This window comes from Ursus arctos, unplaced genomic scaffold (assembly GCF_023065955.2).
Source record: "Ursus arctos isolate Adak ecotype North America unplaced genomic scaffold, UrsArc2.0 scaffold_18, whole genome shotgun sequence".
Taxonomy (NCBI): Eukaryota; Metazoa; Chordata; class Mammalia; order Carnivora; family Ursidae; genus Ursus; species Ursus arctos.
Window position 1 is genome coordinate 9,671,767 of NW_026622852.1, and position 23,469 is coordinate 9,695,235.

General features: G+C 42.4%; 1 protein-coding gene across 1 annotated transcript in view; it reads right to left on the minus strand.

The window, feature by feature from the left end:
- Positions 1–23,469, minus strand: part of FREM1 (FRAS1 related extracellular matrix 1) — a 275,149-nt gene that overhangs the window by 219,955 nt on the left and 31,725 nt on the right. Inside the window, exons 2-4 of the mRNA XM_057313443.1 lie at positions 18,053–18,131; positions 2,330–2,482; positions 1,412–1,551 (exon numbers count right to left, since the gene is read on the minus strand). The gene's annotated coding sequence lies outside the window, so the exon portion shown is untranslated. The remainder of the gene's footprint in view (positions 1–1,411; positions 1,552–2,329; positions 2,483–18,052; positions 18,132–23,469) is intronic.

Genomic DNA, 23,469 nt, shown 5'->3' on the forward strand with positions numbered 1-23,469 from the left:
AACCAGAATATGGAAGTCTGCAACCTGGAAAAGGGGTCTCACCACACCCCAACCATGCTGGCACTCTCATCGCAGATTTCTAGCTTCCAAAACCGTGAGAAAATAATTTCCGCTGTTTATAAGCCACCCAGTCTACAGTGCCTTGTTAGAGCAGTCTGAGCTAAGACGCCATTTTTATGTGTAGGCCGCTCTTTCTCATTCTCTTCCTTTTCAACACCAGCTGCAACTTGCATTTTGCTAAAACCAGCTTCAACGAGTTGTGAAGTGTCTCACCGAATTTTTGGAGAGCACTTTAAGATTATTTAGAAAGGGAGTTCATAAAATGAAGCTCCTGCTTTGAGAAAATAGTCACCTGCCATTTACTGTGGGTGATTAGTAACAGAAAAATCAGCTCTCGTGGGTTGTCTTTACAAGAGCTGATTTTTCCGGATTTTTACAACAGCTGCTTTTTCTTTGCAAAGAAAAGCAACACCGATGGTAGACAGGGAGTTCGCCGAACCCCTTCTAGGTCCCAGGCTTTGTAACTAGCCCTCTTTTATGACTCTGTGAGGTATGTGTTATTTTGCCTTTGTACTCATGAAGAAATTAAAACTCAGAGGAGGTGAGTTACTTGCCCAAAATCATTCAGCTAGTGTGGAATGGAGCCTGGACTGAAATCCAGGTCTGACCCCAAAGACTATCTATGCCTTTCTCATCCAACAAGTAATAGCCATGAGCTCACATTTTTTAAAGCAATGCATTATTCCCTTTCACTCCCACAGAAAGATGGCTTTTACCCACTGGTAAGACGAAAGATGGCTTTTTCCACTAGTAGGGGTGTTCCTGATCAGAAAAAATAAGCCACCACTAAGTGCATGAAGAGCTGTCAGGATTTCATTTATGCCCAAACACATGAAGACCACTTTTCTAGCCTCCTCACCCTTCCTGTGGATGACCAGGTAATTCCCATACTCATTCCCCAACCAAGTATTAAAATGAGATGTAAAGAAACCAAAGACGTCATGTGCGTGACCGCACGTGCATGTGTGCACATGCTCTCTCTCTCTCTCTCTCTCTCTCTCTCTCACACACACACACACACACACACAATGCCTCCCCGTGAGTTCTTCTCAAAGTGCTACCCCCAAGGGAGCATAAAGAAGGTCAGCCATTGGTATCTGATGTTTGGCAAGAGCCGGAATGGGCTGTCTTTTCTTGACAAAAGCCAGACCAGGCAATGCACAGACTGGAAATGTCTGTCAAAACCAGTGTCAGGAAAATAGAGTGTTCTTATCAATGGCATGCTAGGGGATGAATTAAAAACTCCTGACTTAGCTCCAAACAGCAGAATGGGGCATGGTTACAAACAGATAAATGAGTAGGGCTGGTCCCACACTGTGTCTGAATCTAAAGGAGAAAACAGGACTTTTACCAGTACGTCACGCCCGTTCTGTATCTTCAACAGGAAGTGGGCCAAGTTTATCTCCGTAACCCCTCACACTTGCATTCTTCTTGGTCAGAGATACTTTTGACTTCAATGTTTCTTTTCCCCTCCTTCCATCAAAAAGGACTCTCAAAAAAAAAAAAAAAAAAGGATTTTTGATCATTTGTTCCACTAAGGTGAAAATTAATGATGTGACCCAATATGTTACCTATTCTAGGGGCTCCTGCCTCATAGGCAGGGACAAATATAGCAAATACTTTTAATTGCCTCCTGGTTTTGTTCCTTAATGGAGAAGCCAGTTTTTCTTCCTGATTCCTTTTTATCATAAAGGGTAAATAAACCATGAGGTGGGGAAGGAGGAGAAAATGACAGAGGCGAAGTCCCAGCCAGTCAGGGAAGAGAGGTACAGAAACAGCAGCCCTTCCTTGATGAAGGACTAGAACAGAAGGGGAAACTGAGGTAAAGCGAGACAGTTAAGCTCCAGATATCTTTTGTTTTCCACCAGCTACCTCGAAGATGAGGTGAGTTCAGAAACATCCAGAACATTGGAGCTGGTGGCCCACCTTATTCAAGCATCGTATCGTGGTCCAGAGATGAACCTTAGCCTTCAGCTATGCATAATATTCAATGTAGTGTACGAGAAAGGGGGGGCTGGGCTGGGGTGTCAGTGGGAGCTTACAAACAGACCCAGGCATAAAGAGACTGTTTAAATTATTATACCTAGACGAATTTACTACCGGGTTGACCATGAGAAAGTATCAATATTCAACACGTTTTGACTGACAAAACAGCAATTTTGTATGGTTCTACCTGAAAGAATGGAGCAGGGGTTCCTAAGGAAGATCAGATCAGTTAGACAACGTTTCAGTTCTCTGTACATGAGTATAGTAAGATTCAATGATTAACCTTGCTACGTAAAGGCCGGGCACAGAGGAGATCGTCGGTCCACTTCTCCCAGTCAGTCTTCCTTTCTTCTCCCCCTGTTCTATAGCCTGGAAAGCTGTCCTCTGTGGGTTTTATCAACAGTCTCCTGGCCCTCCAGCCTCCCATTGGGAACACCTACAGGAGCACGGAGGAGAACAGAGTGACACTATGTATTCCCATCTCCCTCTCTGCAAGGTCACATAGCTATGTCCCTCCACCGTAGGTCACTGCTCCTCCCACATTCTCTCCAAGACTCTCTGCTTTGAACCCTCCCCCTCCCCTCAACCCTTCAGCCTGGCATCAGCTGCCTCTCCACTGTTATTGGTCCCAGACCACTGCACCCGCTCCTTGTACTTCCCTTATACGCTGCCCGGCTTTGTAAATTATCCTAATTTCAGTGGGTCATCTGCTTCTGCCGGGACCTAACTGATACAAAAGGGAACTAAAATATTTTTTAAGATTTTATTTACCTATTTAAGAGAGGCAGATTGAGAATCTGAAGCAGACTCTGCACTGAGCACAGATCCCGACGTGGGGCTCAATCCCACAACCACAAGATCATGACCTGAGCCAAAACCCAGAGGCAGATCCTCAACAGACTGAGCCACGCAGGTGCCCTGGGAACAAAAATATTTTAAGCAGTGCCTCTGTCTCAAGCATTGAGCTGGGCATGTTACGTATGTCATCTCATTCCATCTTCTTAAGAGCCCAATGAAACAGCTATTATTATTTCCATTTTACGTGTGAGAAAATAGAGGCTCAAAGAGTGTAAGTAACTTGCCCAAGGATGCAGAACTAGTGAATGAATTAGACAGGTTCTAAAGCCCGTGCTCTTGCCTCTGTTACCGAATAAATTTGCAAGGTAGAGGTTGGAGATGCCACCGATGTTTGGTTGTTGTTGTTGTTTCGGGTTTTTGTTTTTTGTTTTTAATTTAAATTCAATTAATTACCATATAATGTATTATTGGTTTCAGAGATAGAGGTCAGTGATTCATCAGTCTTATATAACACCCAGTGCTCATTACCTCATGCCCTCCTTAATGCCCATCACCCAGTTACCCCATCCTCTCACCCCCCTCTCTTCCAGCAACCTTCATAGGAAACTTTGTTTCCTATGATTAAGAGTCTCTTATGGTTTGTGGAGATGCCACTGATGTCTGAACTAAATCTTAAAGGACAGACTTTTGTTTGGGCAGACAACTGTAGAACGGGAAGAGCATTCTACTATGAAAGAACACAGAGGCAGGAGAAAGTACCCAGAGCGAAATCCCGGGAAAATACCTGTGACTTGGATTCCATTGTGTCCTTGTCAAATAGTCAAATCTGAAAACAACCAGCAAATGCCAAGGGTCTGCTACAGTGTGGTATCTCTGGGCTTTTGCGTGTGCCTGGCAATGCAGTGAGATGAGCATGGGCTGGACCTTCCAATGCGGTGAGATGAGCATGGGCTGGACCAGATCCGGAAGGTCGGCTAGGGTTGTGGCTGTGATCAATAGAAACCAGCTTGGCTAAGATAAGCAGAGAAGGAATTTCTTGGAAGGATACGGTCAAGAGTGAGGAAGAGCTGAAGAACTAGCACAGAATGTCAGCCCCATGACAGTGGGGACTTACCTGTCTTGTTCAACCCCAAATCCCCAGGACCTCAAATAATATACAATAAATACTGACTGAATAGATGATCGGTGACTTAAATGCATCAGGCTTCAGGAGAGACAGGAACAAATGCCACCTGGGATCTGGAACCGAAACTAAGGGACAGTCTCTTCAGGGTGGGACCCACACTGAAGGAGCTCCACACTTTTAAGTTTGGGGTCTCTCTTCTCGAGGTTAAATTTCCCATGACAGACTGGCCTTCTGGCCTTACTCACACCACATGCCCCGTTTCTGGAGAACAGAGAGTTGGTGCCTCCACTGACTGTCCCACAGGAATATATGACAAGGGAGAGAGCTCTCCAAAGCAAATTCAGGGACCTGTTGCCAGGAGAAGGAGAATGGATGCTGGATTGCAATTGCCAAGACAGTCCCCAAAACCCTCCCCAGCTACAACCAGTTTATCTAGGGGTTTTAAATCTCTCGCAGTATAAGCAGGCAAGAGATTAATGTCTTTCAGCGGATGGTCCCTGATTTTGTTGAGCCCCTTTTCCACTGAGTAGTAGATCCCTTAGTGACATCTGGGACAGATTCCATACCTTCCTGCCCACTTTCAGTTATTAGAACAACTCCTTTTCAGTGTTAAAGCCTTAGTTCTGGGACACCTGGGTGGCTCAGTCAGTGAGGCGTCTGCCTTCAGCTCAGGCCATGATTCCACGGTCCTGGGACTGAGTCCCACATCAGGCTCCATGCTCAGCGGGGAGCCTGCTTCTCCCTCTGCCTCTGCCTGCCAATCCTCCTGCTTGTGCTATGACAAATAAATAAAATCTTTTTTTTAAGAAAGGCTTAGTTTTATTCACCATACTCCTGTTACATTAAATCTCAAACTTATGCCAGTTTCAACTGGATGCAAAAAACATTATATGTGGCTCCCACTGAGACAAATGCCAAGGACCTAGAGATGGTTAAGTCTCGAGTACCATCCTCGTGATAACTCAGGGTAACCCCAAAGCAGCAAACAAGGAAGAGTGCAAAATGCAGCCGTGCAAGCTACGTCCAAGATGCAGAGGTCGGATCAGGAAGGCACAACGATTAGCTCCTCAGAAGGGGGGAGGGGGAAGGAATAAGAGGAGCGTTCTGGAAGTAGTAACACCTGAACTACGTGCCCAGAGGGCCAGCCGGGCATTCCCAGAGAGTAAGACACTCCAGGCGGAGTTGGTCAGGAGAGCAAGACCGCTCGGAGCCTCAGGTTCAAAGAACTCGCAGATCAGCGTAGGAGAACAGGAGTGACGTCTCCAAAGCCATGTTGAGAGGACACACATGTAGTCCTCTTGGGATTAATTCTTTCATCGACTCCCTCAAGGGCGCCGAGAAGTGAAGGTCAAGGGAGGCGCAGGTGCGGGGAAGCAGGTGAAGGAAACTGAAGCACAGTTTCCAGGTAAGCTCGGTGGATTTGAGGAAAGACGGGGGATGCAGAAGCCTTGGGCTCTCTCTCACACAGTTGCTCATTTTAATTCTGCTTTCAGGAAGGGGCAGAACCACCATCAAAATAAAACAAATAAATGAAAGTGCTCTCTGGTGAATTCCAGAAAGACATTTGCTCAAGCTTCTTTCGAAATGTAATGCGCATGAGGCTCCCGTGACCTAAGCCAAGAGGGGAGACGGTTACTTCTGTTCTCTTTCGAATCCATTCATTTCTCTGGAGGCTGCAATGCCCAAGGTGATGGGTGAACAATGTTTGCCTGATGTGTCACATGGGTGAGTGCTTAAGTAGCGTGACAGTTCTTCCCAATCTGACCGGTGGATCATAGCTACGATGATTTGTGAGATAGAAGTGAACTTCCAGATGATGTATTTCCCTGTGACAGTCCTTAATGTTGTATGGGCAATTCTCACATTCTGCTAGATATAATTAAGGACTCGGTTAGCCCTTCAAACTAATAATGTCTTATTCTTATCTTTATTGTCCCATGACATTAATGCCATTTTTCTGGTTTAGAATCTTCATTTATTGCATTTTCTCTAGAGTGGGTATACTCAGGTACATTTGAGCTATTGATTGTCTATCTTTTCCCGTTTAAATGGGGTCTGGACAAGCAGCGTTCTTGTCTCCTTTCACTCAGAACAGTGCCTGGCCCATAGCAGAAGCTCCAGAAACACCCAGAATTCGGCAAAAGAAGAGCTATGGTAGACACGGAAGAGGTTGAGTTCTGGAGTCAGAAACCTGATCCAAATCCTAGTTTCACAGTTAACTAGTTGCATAAGCTTGGATGGACAAGTCACCTATTATCTGGGAGTCTCCGTTCCTTCATCTTTAGGTGGGATAAACCACTTCCTTCACCAGATAATGTATTGGTATGTGAAAGAATGAATATGAAAAAGCCTGGCCCCAGGGCGCCTGGGTGGCTCAGTCTTTAAGCGTCTGCCTTCGGCTCAGGGTGTGTTCCTGGCGTTCTGGGATCAAGCCCCACATCAGGCTCCTCTGCTATGAGCCTGCTTCTTCCTCTCCCACTCCCCTTACTTGTGTTCCCTCTCTCTCTGGCTGTCTCTCTCTCTGTGTCAAATAAATAAATAAAATCTTAAAAAAAAAAAAAAGAAAAAGAAAAAGCCTGGCCCCACTGTAGGGGATCAATAAATCCTAGTAGAACTGAAACTTTAAGCAGTGCTAAAATTATTACCACCTAAATCTAGTTCTGGAATGTCATAGCCTAATAACAGTTGAACGTGGCTAAACATTTAGCTGGTACTATGTGATTACAAAAGACCTCAAACTTCAGTCTGCTTTGGAATCTCATTAAAGTGCAGATCCCTGAGCTCTACCCATGAAAATATGCATTCATAAGGACCAATATGGAAACTGGGACTCTGTATTTCTTTTTTTTTTTTAAGATGTATTTATTTTAGACAGAGAGAGAGCACAGTGAGAGGGGCAGAAGGAGAGGGAGAGAGAATCTCAAGCAGACTCTGCACTGAGCGTGGAGCCTGACGTGGGGCTCAATCTCACTACCCGGAGAGGATGACCTGAGCCGAAACCAAGAGTCAGACACTTAACTGACTGCACGACCCAGGCACCACTGGGACTCTGCATTTCTAACAAGCACCTTGGGTTGTTCTGATGCAGGTGGTCTATGGCCCAAACTTGGACAAAAATGAAACTAAGGGCAGCAGCATAATTTAATTGGCAAATTTAGATTAGGAGGTTAATAGCCCGTAGTCAACCTACATCCTAAAATACAGAGGGCCAGAGAGTGGGAGGGAGATGGAAAACAAACAGGAAGGTTTTCACCAGCTCCCCCCACCCCTAACTTACAGCAGTTATAGGATTCCGGTTGAATGGGGGTATTGTTCAAAGAATGAGGACATCTGTCCTGCTGGGGGTGACTGACCTAAAAATATTTCTAAGTGTTTGGATCTTACAAAAGGCCAAAACGCCTTTTTCTCTCCTGCTCCCTGGGCTACCACTACCACAGACAAGCCTTAAAGCCATGCTTATTTCAAAACAAATCTAATCCATACGTTTGTCTTGTTTAGACTTGTGTCAAAAATGTTTTTAGTGTTAAATTATAAGCAAGAAAACCCTTTTACCATGAAAACAGCAAGGAGGAATTCATCTACCTTTGGCAGATATATTTTAACAACAGATATTCAGAACTGAAAACAAGGGGCTAAAAAAGGGGGATAGGGAAAAAGAATGTTGCAACTCAACAGTAGTCAAGGAGGATTTTTCTATAGCTGCTTACACTTTCATCCGGGCCACAGCAAACATTCTCAACTGCTCTGAACTCCTAATTTACTGCTCTCGTGCACACATCCTTTTACTATGGGCATATCAAAAGGGCACATTCTATTTAAGAGTAAACTAGTTTTGATACCTCATCACGATAGTTAGATTACTTTGAGCGACTTTTTAAGATAGAAACTTTTTCATGCAAGAGACTTGCCTTTAATCACAAAGCAGCTACAGCAAGGCTATTTATGTTTATTTCTTGAGGATGAGCCAAACACATTAGGGAAGTAAGACAGCTGCACAGTCCTGTAGGTCTGAATTTAGTCAATGCTTGTCCCTGGTTGTTTTCACAGTCAAAGCTAACATCATAAGAGCTTTAAAGACCAAAGACGACCAAAGTATTTGTGTCACTGGGGACAGAATAGGTACTACCCATTGCCCAAAGCGGGCCTCTACCCTCCATGAGGGGAGAAGCTGAAGAGAGAGCAGAGGTAATCTGCCAAATCCTAGAAGAGAAAAAAACCCCACATTCTGATGGATTTTCCAAGCTGCCTTGAGGACAGAGGACATGTAGTGGGGACAGCAGAGGTTTGCACCCCTAACGTGCTGGGTTGAAATATCGACTCTCTGCTCTTGTCCGGCAATGTCCTTGAATGAGCCTTGAGTATCCTTCAAGGCTCATCTAGAATCCTTCTAGGGTTATTATTCTAAGTGGTGAAACAGATAATATATAAAAAGCTCAAAGCAGTGGCATACCAGGCTGGCTATGGAGAGGAGCTCTTCACCCAGGTGCAGGTAAAAAGTCGATACATTTCCAAAGAGAATTTAAAACCAATAATAAAACCCAGTAAAAGTTGACTTGTTTCTTGTTATTACAATCCACAAACAATTCTAAATGAGCCCAGTTACTGAATACTTCTCCTGCTGGGGGCAGGCAACTCGCACTGTGCCACTTCCCCCCGGAATGCAACTGGCTTAGTGACTGGTGCATAGTAGGTTCTCGGGAAATGCTAGTCCTCCCTTGACGGAAAGAGGCCAAATCTGTGTGAAAATAGATCTAACACAAGACAAGAGCCTTTGGGCGTGAATGTTACTACGTCTCCAACTGAGCCCTAGTTAAGGACAGCTAGAAATGACATTTATGGGATTTTACAAAAACGATTTCTATAACCCAAGTGTTGACTGCCTTTAAGTGCTGTCTCTATTTTCACCCTACGCTTCACCTCTTCCACTCTGCAGACTAGCTACCCCAGAGGCATCAGTAAGCAATGGATTTTGTGATGTCTCAGGGAGATGGAGATGGTTTCTATCGCACACAAAGTATTTCTCTCCCAAACTCCCCGTTACACATCTCCATTTCCCCCAAATTCCTCTTGAGCTATCATCCAGTGTTGCCTCTCTACCCTTCCCCATGTAGACTTCAAGTCTCGTCGGGTTGTAGCTCCTAACTGTGGATCTTTCCTCTGCGCCTCCCTGTATCTCTCTCCGGTTTTAAGCAGACCCATTTAGATCCATTCCAGGTCCTTCCTGCTGTCTTCAAGACTGAGAAAGACCAGCAAACATCAGATCCTTCAGTCACCACGTGTTGATCTGAGTTAACAGTATATAAGAACGACAGCAACAAATCTTCTTTTTTTCCTGTTCACATGTGGAAATTTTTATATTTTGCCTTGGTGATCATTAATACCCAGAACAGTAAGGGACAGAAAGAAAGACATTCCATTAACTTTATAATAAATCACCCAGTTGAGTTTTAGTTCATAAAATTAATTTGAAACACTCATAAAATAGCCCCGTGGCTGTTAGGAATCATACAGATACTTAGTTCTCTGCTTTTTACACTCATCTTCTCAAAAGACAAGCCTGAGAAAAACTAGAAACTTAAGCTTAATATTACATGTTGCTTCTATTTAAGAAAAATAAAAACTTTACAACAGCCCACACACAGATGAAACAGAAGCAACATTATAATAGAGTGGTAAAGAAGATGAGATAATCAGGTAGAGGTCATTTTTAGCCTAACTCTCATTTTACAAAGTTAGAGCTCATGGTTGCTAACAGTAGGAACTACCTAAGCAGAAAAGTGATTTACTGCAAAGCTATTGGGTAGCTCATAGCATCAACATGAAGACTGAAAAACAAAAACCAAAGAAATGGTCAGAAACCAAGGGAGTAGCCAAACGAGAGACAGTCAAAATCATTCCATGGGAATGGTTTTGGCCTCTGCCATTGGGGGAGCCAACACTGGACACTCATCATTACCCCACTGGACTCCTACATCCACCACCACGTAAATAATCACTGGCTGTCTTGGCATCTCTGTACCGTGCCTTCATGAGTCACAGTCCTGTGGTCAATTAATCTCTGACAAAGGAGGCAAGACTATGCAATGGCAAACAGTCTCTTCAATAAACAGTGTTGGGAAAACTGGACAGCTACAAGCAAAAGAACAAAACTGGAGCAATCTCTTGTGTCAGATTAAAGACCTAAAATAAGACACAAAGCCATAAAACTCCTAGAAGAAAACACAGGATATGGAGAAAAAGCAACCCAAATGCACTGTTGGTGGGAATATAAACTGGTACAACCACTATGGAAACCAGAATGGAAGTTCCTCAAAAAATTAAAAATAGAAATATCACATAACCCAGTAATTTAACTACTGGGTATTTACCCAAAGAAAATGAAAACACTAATTTAAAAAGATATATAACTGCTGTGTTTACTGCAGCAATATTCACAATAGCCAATATATGGAAGCAACTCAAGTGTAGCCTCATAGATGAATGGATAAAGAAGATATGGTGTGTATACACACACACACACATGCACACGCACACACACACACACACACACGCACACACACAATGGAATATTATTCAGCCATAAAAAAGAATGAGATCTTGCCATTTGCAACAACTTGGATGGACCTAGAGGGTATAATGCTAAGTGACATAAGTCAGAGAAGGACAAACACCGTATGATTTCAGTTATATGAGGAATCTAAAAAACAAAACAAACAAATAAACAAAAAACAGAAACAGACGTATAAATACAGAGAACTAACTGATGGTTATCAGAGGGAAGAGGGTGGGGGGATGAGAAAAACGAGTAAAGGGGAGTGGGAGACATGGGCTTCCGGTTGTGGAATGAGTAAGTCATGGGGATAAAAGGTACAGAAGAGGCTATATGGTCAGTGCTATTACAATATCACTGTGTGGTAACAGATGGTAGCTAGAGTTGTGATGAGCATAGCATAACTTATAGACTTGTCGAATCATTACACTGTACATCTGAAAATAATGTAATATTGTATGTCAACCATACTTCACTAAAATTAGATAAGTGAATAATAAGATCTACTTACTTGGGAAAAAAGAAAGAGTCAAAGTCCTAGGTTGGTATGCCCAACTGGATCAACTGTGGGTCACATTCCTAGGGGCACTGACTCCCTCACCGTAACACCTTACATGTACGTGACTGCCGAGGGGGTTTCTGCAGGTGTCCCAACCTGCAGGGTCAGAGAATCTCTGGGCTGGGGAGTAAGAGGCACATGGCCCAGGGCCTGGGTGAGGTGCAGTCAAATTGTACCTGCATGAATCTGGTCAAAGGCCCCCACATCTGGCCATCTTTTTCAACAGTGGCTAAGGAGGCCAAGAGGATTTAAAATGTCAACCAGAATGTGGTTTTTTCACATATTCCAATATTAACATCCATGATATTGGGTTTTTCAAAATATGGCAAGATCACAATAAGCCCTATTGGGATGCCTTGGCCCTTTCAACAATTTAAAACCCTAACTCTAAGCAATCAATCCCGCATCCGTTTTGTACATATTAACAACAGAACAATCAGCAAATGACTAGGAGCCAGAGGAAGAAAATGAAAATCGTCACTGATAAATAGCTTTTCACATAAATAAAAGTCATTCTACAATATCATTTTTCTGACTCTGTTGAAGCTATCAAAGTTCAGTGAAACGTGATTCACAGGCAAAATACAATGTTTTAATGGTCAGCAGACTGATAGCTATAACACTTAAAACTGTAAATGACAGTAACAGTCAAAGTAAGGCTTCTAAGAGCAGAAATAAAATTCATAGTAAAAAAAAGAAGCAGCTTCACTGCTAAGTACCTAATGGAGCAGAGTTTTAAAGATCTTCTCTCAAGACTGTCTCTAAGGACACGCTTGCCCAATTATTTACGTTAACTCCACCCTAACCCGAGAAATCCTATACCACAGAAGTGTCACCAAGGAATTAAAGGAAAAAAATAAAGAATTGATGGCACACAGCTACACGATCAGTTACTGTTCCCAATCAGATAATTACACCTTAGCGGCTCGCACAAGCTAATCAAACAAACATTTGTTGACTGATAAGTAAATGGCTGAGAAAGTCACAAGGAAAACCATGACCCCCTTTGGGCTGCACAGTTACGGTATTTCTCTGTCAGACTATGTTAATATATGGGCCACTATACAGACGTGCTCGGATTTGACCTTAAAAATAAAGACCAATTTTTCTTAACTGTAAGATAACAACATCAATAGTAACGAGTTTACTAAACACGGAGGCGCAAGACAAGGCGTATTTGTAAGGGAAGCTTGTGGAAATGGCGGTGTCTCTTGTTGAAGTGTACCCTTGGAAGCACGTGTTCTTTCAGACAAATCATGGCAAACTGGCCATGCAATCTAGAGTACTTTCGGGTAGAATGGATAGAGGGAGATGATATCCTACAGAGCCGTACACACACTGGGGATGTATGATCCCCAAATAATATCAACTCCAAAAGCTTATGTTAGAAGTAATCTTAGAACTTAATTATCCCAATGACCCAATTGAGGGATTGGCTTAAAACAACCGCTAGAAAATGGTACTCATAGAAGTCTCTGGCAGAAAGAAAATGTGGGTATGGTATAGGAAGGTCGAAAGATCTTGAGAACACGCAAGTAAATCTCTTTCCCAACTTTCCCCAAGGAAACCAGCAGAAAATAGTTATAGGAATAAGATTCACAGTGAAATATGTTAAAGAAAATTGGAACACCATTCAGCCTTGAGGAAAGACAATGACAGTGAACTTCAAGAGGTTTTTTCTCTCTCAGGGTATGATCCATTTCTAACCCACAAAAGGAAAAATTTTAAATGATAAGATTTCATTCTCTTTTTCATTCTATTTAAATTACAAAGCAGAGAGAAATGTCCTGAAAGGAAAAGAAAATGAAATAGGCTCCTGAGGGAATGTAGCTAAACTCACTCATTCTGTGGAGATATTTGAAAAGCAGCCTGATTTAAGTGTAGCCTAAAGGCAAGAATGGCTGGACCACCTCCAAGACCCCATCAGTCTGGTATCAAACACATCAGCGCTCTCATCAAGTCTTTCATGTGCCTCAGAAGAATTCAGGAAGTTCACTGATTTTAAAGGTCAAAGTTAAGGAGTCCAAGAATTCTATCTATACCATTGCCAAGAACCTCAGAGTGTATGAATGGTTTTTAAAGATGGTTGAACAGCTTCATGAGGGACAGAGGAAAAGAAAATGTGTTGGTGAAGCCTCATGTTCTTTCTAAACATTTCTGTAAATAACTAAATAACTGTATCCCTTTCCTTGAGGTCTGAGGTTTGATTTTTTTTTAAAAAGATTTTATTTATTTGACAGAGATAGAGACAGCCAGCGAGAGAGGGAACACAAGCAGGGGGAGTGGGAGAGGAAGAAGCAGGCTCATAGCGGAGGAGCCTGATGTGGGGCTCGATCCCATAACGCCGGGATCACGCCCTGAGCCGAAGGCAGACGCTTAACCGCTGTGCCACCCAGGCGCCCCTGAGGTTTGATTTTAACCTAGCTACAAATCTAACAAACTAGCTCATAACTATTTCATGGATGCTGGCAGAAGACACGAGATCTCTGGGTTAGAGACAAAGGACTTCACTCACGGCAAAGCATGCAGTATGAGCATTAGTATTTGGCATCCGTCACTTGCCCTCCAAATCCCACAGAGGAACTGAGGCCCAGAGGGATGCCTGCACACAGTGGTAGCACTACTGGCGAGGAACACGGAGCTGGGGGAACTCGCTATTCCATTGGCAGCAAGCCTCCACTTCGTCCCAGAGGCAGACATTACTTCACCCCTCAAGGCTGCTCACTGCAAATACAGCCCTGAGAAATGGCCCGGGTATCAAGTGATCTTGGCCTTGCTTTCTTGGTCTACTCAGCAAGACGTGTAGGAATACAGGACACCTATGAAGACTCTCCCCCATGATTTCCTCTCACTATCCCATTCTCTTACCTGCTCTTCCTTCCTCTCCTGAAACTGTGAAGAAAAGGAAACTCCACTGAATGGACTCCGACACTTCCCACAGCCTAGCCCATCACATCTTTAAGGACTGTGGCCTGAAGAAAACCCCTCAAACTCAGAATTTCTTCTACCATTTCAGATTCTGAGAAATCAGTGTCATCCTCTTCTATGACCACCCAAGAGGCAAGGTAGCTGTTCTTTGTTCTCTTGGTTTCCTTAAAAACTAGCTGTCTGCAGTTTTAATCTGCAACCTCTTTGGTGTCTAACTCTCCTTATTGTCATGACTTATACGACACCATATACAGATGCCCCTAAAGATTCATTTTCTTACTCTGTCACTCATCAAGACCCTGTATCCATAGGCATTTCTGAGAAGGATGAATTTCAGTAAACAAAACATTGAATTATTAAAGCATGAGGGTTCCATTTCAGCATCAGGGCTGGCCCAACACATCCCATTTTCTGCCAGTTTTATCTTCACATAAACTGTTCACAAGAGCCGCGATCAATAATGTTTACATCTTGGGTCAGGGAAAATTCCTACCCACCAGCCATAATGGCACTCTCTTTACACAAGAAAGTATAATAAAAGCAAGTAAAAGTGATGTCATTGTAGAGAAATTTTTGAATTCATTCTCATTTATTTGGTTAGAAAGTTAATCGCTTGCAAGCCTGACCACTTTAGCTATTAATGATGTTACTTCACATGAAACTGTTGGCAACCCAGCTCACGGGGAACACTGACCTGCAATTAACAACTACTGAAACCTTCAGAGCGTAGCCAATAGAAATTTTCATAAAAACATTTCCTGACTGGATTGGTTTTGGTCTCAGCATTTTAAGGTTAATTTGGAGAGAGTACCCAAGAACCTGTAACTGAGATTTTTTTTTTTTAAAGTCTTACAAGCATTTGAAGTATTGCTAAGAAAACGATTTGATTCTTAGCTTCTGACAAACACACACCCACAGGCACAAACACACAAGACATTTCCTTGTGTAACTCTTACACTTGAATGAGAGAGTTTATCACATTTGCTCCGCTTCTCCACCAACCAGATGCTTGTGTAATGCTTATGGGGGGACGGAAGAGGGGCAACCCCAGGGGCAGGCCCTCTTCCGCAATGTGTTTGAAAAAAGTGAATTCAGCAAATGATAGGTCCACTATTTCTCCTACCTCTACATTAGGAAGCTCCCAAGTTTAGTCACACAGCTACTGAAGAGGCACAAGGTACGTACGCTGATTGGCTGCCTCTGTTTCTCCCTTTCTCTCAATATCTAATGTTCTTTGATCTCTCTGATTTAAATATTCCCAGATCACACTCATTATTTATGGGTCATGGAGAGGTAGGAAGGGAATCAGTAGTATTCCCATGGGAAGAACCTTTTACAGTGGGGGTTCCTGGGGTTTATGCTGCCATTTATCAGAATCTCTCCACATGGGGGCACTATGCTGTGTTCTGGTGGTTTAAATTCTTCTAATTCTCACAACAGTCCTCTGAATGTTTTCTAATAGCGGAAGAATCAGATGCTGAGAGGGTATAAATGCCTTGCCCAGGGACCCAAGTGTAAGATTCCAAAGCCCATGCTCTGTCCACAGACTATGCTATAAAGGTCCACCTTTGGATCTTTGGGCCACCTTCAAAGGTGGCCTAAGAGCCATTTCTTAGAACTTGAACCATTACTTCAAGGAGGACGCTGTCCATTTGTTCCTTGCGATAAGACTTAAACAGAAGAATATTAGCATAAATTGCATTGAAAAAAAAATTGGCATAGACAAGTTGATCATGATCCACTGACACAGGGAGCTGGGAAATGGGTGGGCGCCCCACCTTTCAGAGTACTGACAAGGGCGACAGCAACGGCCCATCTTAAGTTGTTTACAGAAAACACAGGAAACCATTTTTCTTCCAAGGTCAACTGATCCAAAGGAAAAAAGGGAATCAAGAGAATACTAATTGCTAAGATTTAATGTACTGATATTTTTGTGCTTAACTTCATTCAAGTGCTTTAAATTAGGTAAATAAAACTAAGATCAGAAAAAGTGAGGAGTGACTGGGTGGCTCAGTTGGTCGAGCCTCCAAGTCTTGGTTTCCACTCAGGTCATGTTTTCAGGGTCATGAGACCGAGCCCCGCGTCAGGCTCTACACTGAGTATGGAACCTGCTTGAGATTCTCTCTCTCCCTCTCCTTCTGCCCCTCCCCCACGCCTCACCCATTCCCCAGTCCACTTATGCACTGTCTCTCTCTAAAATACAAAAACAAAAAAGAAAAAGTCAAGCACAATTTTTTCCTTGGAAAAATAAATGTTTTCCTCAAACTATTTATAAAATTACGAACAATAAAACTCCATTTCACTAATTCTTTAGCTCCATGGGCAGTTAAAAAATTGGTGTTGGTGGGGCGCCTGGGTGGCTCAGGCATTAAGTGTCTGCCTTTGGCTCAGGGCGTGATCCTGGCGTTCTGGGATCGAGCCCCACATCAGGCTCCTCCGCTGGAAGCCTGCTTCTTCCTCTCCCATTCCCCCTGTTTGTGTTCCCTCTCTCACTGGCTGTCTCTCTCTGTCAAATGAATAAATAAAATCTTAAAAAAAAAAATTGGTGTTGGGGTGGGTGAAGAAGAAAGGGGAAATAGTAAGAGAGAGGGGCAAGGGAGGCAGCAGTGGGGAGAAGGGAGTAAGAGGAATGTAGGAATAAAGGAGAAACACATTTAAAGGGGAGAAAAGAAGAGGGTGTATCAGAAGGAGAGAACAGGAGAAAAAAACCAAGAAACAAACAAATGAAAAGAAAAGCTGAAGGGAAGGAAACTCTAGTGAGATTATTTTTCCTTCACACTCTTCTCTTCAGTTAGGTTGTAAGTGAACTTTAGGCCAAAATATCATTGGATTATTTCCGTCTACAATGGCTAGTTAACTGCTTAGCCATTGTTCACAAGTCTCCAATGTCTCTTAAGTTTTCAGAGCCTTGGCTCCAACTGATACAACTACAGTAGCCATTTGGAAAAACTACCCTTCAGGGAGCTTGCAGAGAGCTGGGACTATCACTTTCACACTGAACAAACTCAAAATGAGGGACAAACTGACCGAGTCTGAAGCAACCTGAGTACTATCTGAGGAGGTAAACTGGACCGCCTGGTTGACACTTCAGTTCAAGGCCAAGAAATAAAATTACGTTCAAGCCATCAAGAAACATAATATAATTACGAAGCATCCTCCACCAAAAGTACACCCTGGGCTGGATTCTAGATTTCCTCCCTTTGCTACATCTGTCTCATCACCTCCTTGAAGAAATTCTCCAAGGTGTTGACTACCTCATAACAATTCACGAGTGGCTCTCCTTGCCTCATTCATCTTGGTTTCCGGCTCATTACCAGTTCCACCCAAGCTCAAGGTATTGAGGAATGGTGGCACAATTTTTAAGTGAGGTTGAAAATTTTCCAAGTTCCCTACATCTCTGCAGGCAACTTGACAGATTTTTATAACACAAAACGGAATTGTGAAAGCAGAGTAGAGCTGCTTGAGTCTCACCAGATGTTACTGTTACAGAGGGTATGAAACGCTTTCTTCTAAACGTGCACGTGATTAGGTCTTGGGGGGGCTACTCTATCATTAGAGCAACAGGGATTTTTTTTTTCTTACAAAGTTGTATTTTTCCTACTCGAAGTCTCTTTTGACTAAATGAATTTCATATGTGTAATCAAAGCATTATGCATGTCATTGTACTTGGAGCTAATTGGAGCGATTTTTGTTAAAATTTACCCACATGGTAAAACGCTCTTTGAAACTCATCTCATGAAAGAGAATTTCTAAAGTTATTATTTTAAACATAACCATGCGTCTTTACTTTCGCGGCAGTATTTTTTCTCTTAAACCAAATGGGTACCCTTAGACACAATGTGTTCTTACATCAATGTTAGGAATTACATTTCGGTTCTTAAGCAGTGACTGGGACGTTGTATCTTACTATGCAAGAAAATTTTAAAACGTCAAAACCTCCTAGAAATAAGTAATTTTTAAAATATTATTAATAGTAAAAAATTGGAAGCAACTTCAATAATATTAATTCATTCATTCATTCAATAAATATTTATTGAGCACCCACCTCGTGCTAGCTCTGTTCTGGGCACAGGAAAACCACAGGACAGAGCCTGGAACAGTCCCCATCTCATGAAGCTCCCAACCTAGAGGAAGAGGAAATTGGTTATATAAACTATGGCGTATTCGAAGGCTAGAATACTCTGTGGTCCTACGAATGATGTGGTACAAGAACATTTATTAACGAAAATGACATTCATAGTATAGGAAGTGAAGTAGACAGACAACAAAGACGATTACAGTGTGATCATTTTTATTGAATATATAGTAATATAAGAGTTAATTATTTGTGAGAATACTTGGGCTTAAAGTTTTGGTTACAAACAAAATTATTCAAATTTTACTATAGGTAGCCGTGTTCTAAGTATTCCACAGAAACGATTTTCCCTTATCCTCATTCCAACTTTGTGCCAAGTTTGGGGTTAATATCATCTTAACTCCATTTTTAAAATGAGAGAATGGGGATTGATGAGAGATTAATTAGCTTGCCTAAAATCACACAGCTTGTTAGTGAAGGAACCGAGATTTAAACCCCAAAAGTTCAGCTCTGGAGACGTGCCCTTCAATCAACATGCTGCTTTGATTCGCATGTGCTAACGCTCACACCGCGTGAGTTCAAATCCAAGCTAAGCTACTTGTCAGTCATGTGATCTTGAGCAAGTTCTTTAACCTCCCTAAGCCTTTGCGTCTTCCATTCTGAAATGCAGAAAACAGTAGTTAACAATATCACATATTGTTAACATGTGGGTTGAGGGAAAAAAATCTATGTAATACCTAGCACACAGTAAATACTCAATAAGCCTCCTTCTCCTTATTCTCTTCCTCCTTTCTTCTCCATCTCCCTCTTCCTTTGCCTTCTCCTTCTTCTTTCTCCCTTCCTTCTCCTTCTTCTTCAAATTCTGGGGGAATAGATGCTCAAATACTAACAGTGGTAATTTCTATAAAGTATAATTACAGAAGACTTTCCTTTTCTTCTTTTTAACAGCATTTCCTACTTATAATATATATGTATTGTGTGGTTAACTATTGGATATAAAATTAAATCCAAACTTCTCAATTGCTGCATGCTACAAATATAATAATTTCTACAAAGATGGACATACTGCTAACAATGCTAAACTTTTATCGAAGACACTCCAGTTATGAGGCACCATTTGGGTTGCAGAAAACATAAAAATGAATAAGACAGAGAACGGGCTCTGACAGAGCTTACGTTATAAGGTGAGAAATAAGTATAAAGGGAGAACCATCAAGGCAACAAGGCAGTATTTTAAGAGAGATACATACACAATGTTCTAGAAGCCCACTAGAGACTGGGGACCTGCCCAGGAAGCAAGAAACGAATTCACACTGAGAGGGGTGGGAGCCAGGAAACATGTCCTCCAACTTCTCACAGGAAAAAATAGATTATAGCTATAATATGATAGAAACGTCAAAAATAACAAAATCAGCTGCACAGACTATGGGCTCTAAGTCACACTTCTATTTATAAGGGACTTCAAACTTATGAGTACCGTATCTGTGTGCCCCCAGAAATCAAATCACCTCTCATCACACCTCCAGTTGAGCCTTTAGTTTGTCTTGAGAATGCATAGGAACTTTCTAAGAGAATAAGCCAGACTGGGAGCAGAGGAGACTTTTCTGGACAAACTAAGTGAAGTGAAGGTGGGGAAAATGACACAGATTTCTTAAAGAAAAGATTCAGAGAAGGGTGCCTGGGTGGCTCTGTCAGTTAAGCGTCTGACTCTTGATTTCGGTTCAGGTCATGATCTTGGGTTTGTGAGATGGAGCCCCACGTCGGGCTTCATGCTGGGCGAGGAACCTGCTTAAGATTCTCTCTCTCCTTCTCCCTCTGCCCCTCCCCACCCCCACCTACCCCCACACTCATGCACATGCACTCTCTCTCCCTCTAAAAAGAGAGAGAGAGAGAAAAAAAAAAACAGAACAGATTCAGGGATATAAAGAGGCCTGACCCACAGGAAGTGTCCATGCATGAGGAGGACTGATGGGAAGCAAGATGACAGGTCTTATTTGAATTCCCAGAAAACCACAGGTGGGCTTGGCAAGAGAGAAGAGTACGGTGTTGGATTTTGCACCAAGGGAGACGTGAGCTGGTAGATCATAGACTGTATGTTTCATTCTCATGCCCTGCCACTCCCTGAGAGACCAGCATGGACCAGAAATTCTGCCTCTGATCAAAAAGAGTGAAGTGCTTGAGCTAAATCTAAGCATAAAGTGTGCTGACCAGTGGAGAAAGTCAATTTTGGATGTTACTTGGATGCTGTTGCTCATATGTTGTAATTCTTTCGATTCTTGAAGAGAAGATGTTTCTTTTCCTTTTAAGACAAACAAAACTCTCCCATTCTCTTAACATATCAAACAGAAAATCTCCAAGGTTGTCAACTGAAAGAGATTCTCCACATAAGGGCAAACATTGGAACTACATCAATGACTTGATACAAATCACCACGATAAACAGAAACACTCCCAAAAGCAAAACATGTCGAAGTCATGAACAGGTCATTTACACACAAGAAAAGCACAAATGTGTAATAAACATAAGAAGATTAGGATTCCCCTCAGTACTAGTAGAAATGTAAATTAAAACAGCAGTGAAGTACCATTGTTTTCTGTCGACGTAAAGAATACTTTTAAAATTATACTAGCCAATGGTAGGATTAAGGGAAACTTCACAGAATAATTTGATAATAGGCATCACAATATGCATACACTTGGACCCAACATTTTCACTTCTAGGAATGTATTATAAGGAAATTGATAAGGATATATACAAAAATTCATGACAAAGATATTCACTACGAAGTTTTTTAAAAAAGAAAATTTAGGAACAATCTAAATGTCCAACAGTGAGTAGCTGAATTATTTTTAACTTTTCATTTTGAAATAATTTTAGACTTATCAAAAAGTTGTGTAACAGCACAACGAGACCTTTATAATAACTCTGAAACAAATTCAGACTAAACTTCTAGAACCTAGAAAGGCATTGTGGTTGGAGCTTTCTAAGTGGCCAAGGGAAACTTGTCTACCAATTCTGGAACTTTTTTTGTGCAGAGGGTATGGACAAAGTGCACTTCTGTGCATGCTCAGAAACCCAGTGGTCATATTGACTTTGACCAGGTTAATGTAGCATTAGAGAGGGAAATAGAGTTTTCCTCTCTAGTTCCTAGATGAGAAAAAAAACATATTTCACTGGGTCAGACGAGGGGAGGAATCTGTTAATGCTTATAAAACAAACACTTGGGGTTCCATTAGAGTCAATCAGTCCACAATCACTACGCACTGCCCCCCTCTTCCCAATCCCAAAACCTGAGTGGTGTTGACCCAGCTCACTTTCTCTCACGTCCTTGGAATTCAAGTTTTCAGGATAATAAGATTTACTATGATCAGAACTATAACAAAACAGTCAGTGAGAAGGGAGATACAGGATCTGCTCAGCTCGGGTCTCACAAACCTGCTAAGACGAGTGCTGCCCTCACTTAGACACCAGCGTGGTTAGCTTTGCCTCATGTGCTTATGCTTTTCTACGCTGAGACCAAGTATATGTTTACATTCGGAAATGCGACCATGTTAACAATTCCAACTCGGTATCAGAAAACAGAAATCCTAATTTTCTAACCACCTTCCTGGTGGTTAGAAATCCGTAGGAGTGTTGAGCTTAAGAAAGAAAAGAAAAGAAAAAGGAAGAAAAGAAAAGAGAAAATGATTTCAGGTCTTTAAATGAAAGGAAACAGCTAATCTTCTTAAACATTTACGTTAGAACATAAATTACAGGTAACTCCCACCACAAACACAGCTGCACTATCTCGTCTGGTGACATTAAAGACAAACACTTCTCTGTCAGGAGCTCAGGAAAAGCAGCAGAAGTCTGCCTTTGTGGGGAGCAAATTAAAACAGTCCTGTTGGCATCCCCAAAATGCAGTGTGTTTGAAGATGTGGGCAAACGAACTCCTCCCTGCCATCCACTCCCTCTGGCTTTGAGATAAGTAGGAACATTTCCTTTAAACAGCTTCTACATGAAAGGCAAGCTTTCCAGCTGGAATGGGAGCCTATGTGTCAATGACAAACACATGCACTGAATGTCAACAACACAACAGTTTGAAACATTACAGGAAGCGCCTTGAATGACTCTGTTCACTGTAGGCCTGACTGGCCGTGCTGTTGAGACATAATTATGAAGGGCCCACAGGCACAGCTCCAGAGCCAGGCCCCAGCCGAGCAGAGGCTGGGCTGAGCTAGTGGAAAGAGGCAACAGACAAAGTAACCCGTTCTTGAATAACTCAGGTAATCTCAGTGTCACTGAGTCCGTTTCAATGCATCGGAGGTAAATTAAAATTAAAATGAAACTGTTCTGTATTGATTATTTTTTTAAGATTTTATTTATTTGACAGAGAGAGAGAGACAGCCAGCAAGAGAGGGAACACAAGCAGGGGGAGTGGGAGAGGAAGAAGCAGGCTCCCAGCGGAGGAGCCTGATGTGGGGCTCGATCCCGTAACGCCGGGATCATGCCCTGAGCCGAAGGCAGACACTTAATGACTGTGCCACCCAGGCGCCCCTGTATTGATTTTTTAATAGAACTATGATTTTGACTTCTCTAAAGTCCAGGTAGAGAGAGGGAAGGAGAACAGAAGAAAGAGGAGGCGCCAACCCTACCAAAACTTGGGTTAGAATCACAGAACGTTGGATCTAAATGGAACATTAATGATATAATTCGGGGGTTCTCAAGCTTAGTTACATCTCAAACTTACCTGAAGAGATTAAGAAGAGTGAGATACATAGGTAGACAGACTGACAGTGCCCCCATTCCCCACCCCGAGCACCCGATGGACTTGAACCAGGGTAGGGCTAGAGCATAGGTAGTCAAAGCTCCGAGGCAGAGCGTTCTCTAGTAAATTCAGGGTGGATAAACAGTGGTTATACACACAAAAAAAAGTATGTTTAGGGATGGGATACCAGAGGTTTAAGATGGTATGGACAAGGAATCTCTAACCCAGTTTGACAGGCTAGAAGGAAGTTGTGATATGCTACTTAGATTGGCCCTTAGGCAAGTTGCCAAAGAAAAGAGAGGCAGAAATAAAACTCTCTAGGGCACCTGTGTGGCTCAGTCAGTCAAGTGTCTGCCTTCGGCTCGGGTCATGATCTTTGGGTCCTGGGATCGTGTCCCTTGTCGGGCTCCCTGCTCAGCAAGGAGTCTGCTTCTCTCTCTCTCTGCCCCTCCCCTTCCTCATGCTCTCTTGCACATGCACTCTCTCTCAAGGAAATAATAAAATCTTTAAAAATAAATAAATAAAACTGTCCAGGTAGACAAGGCATATATATATAGCATGTTAAGGAGTTTGGTGATTATCCAAAGACATTTGGGAGCTGTTGCAAGACTTTAAACATGGAATGTCATGTACATCTGTT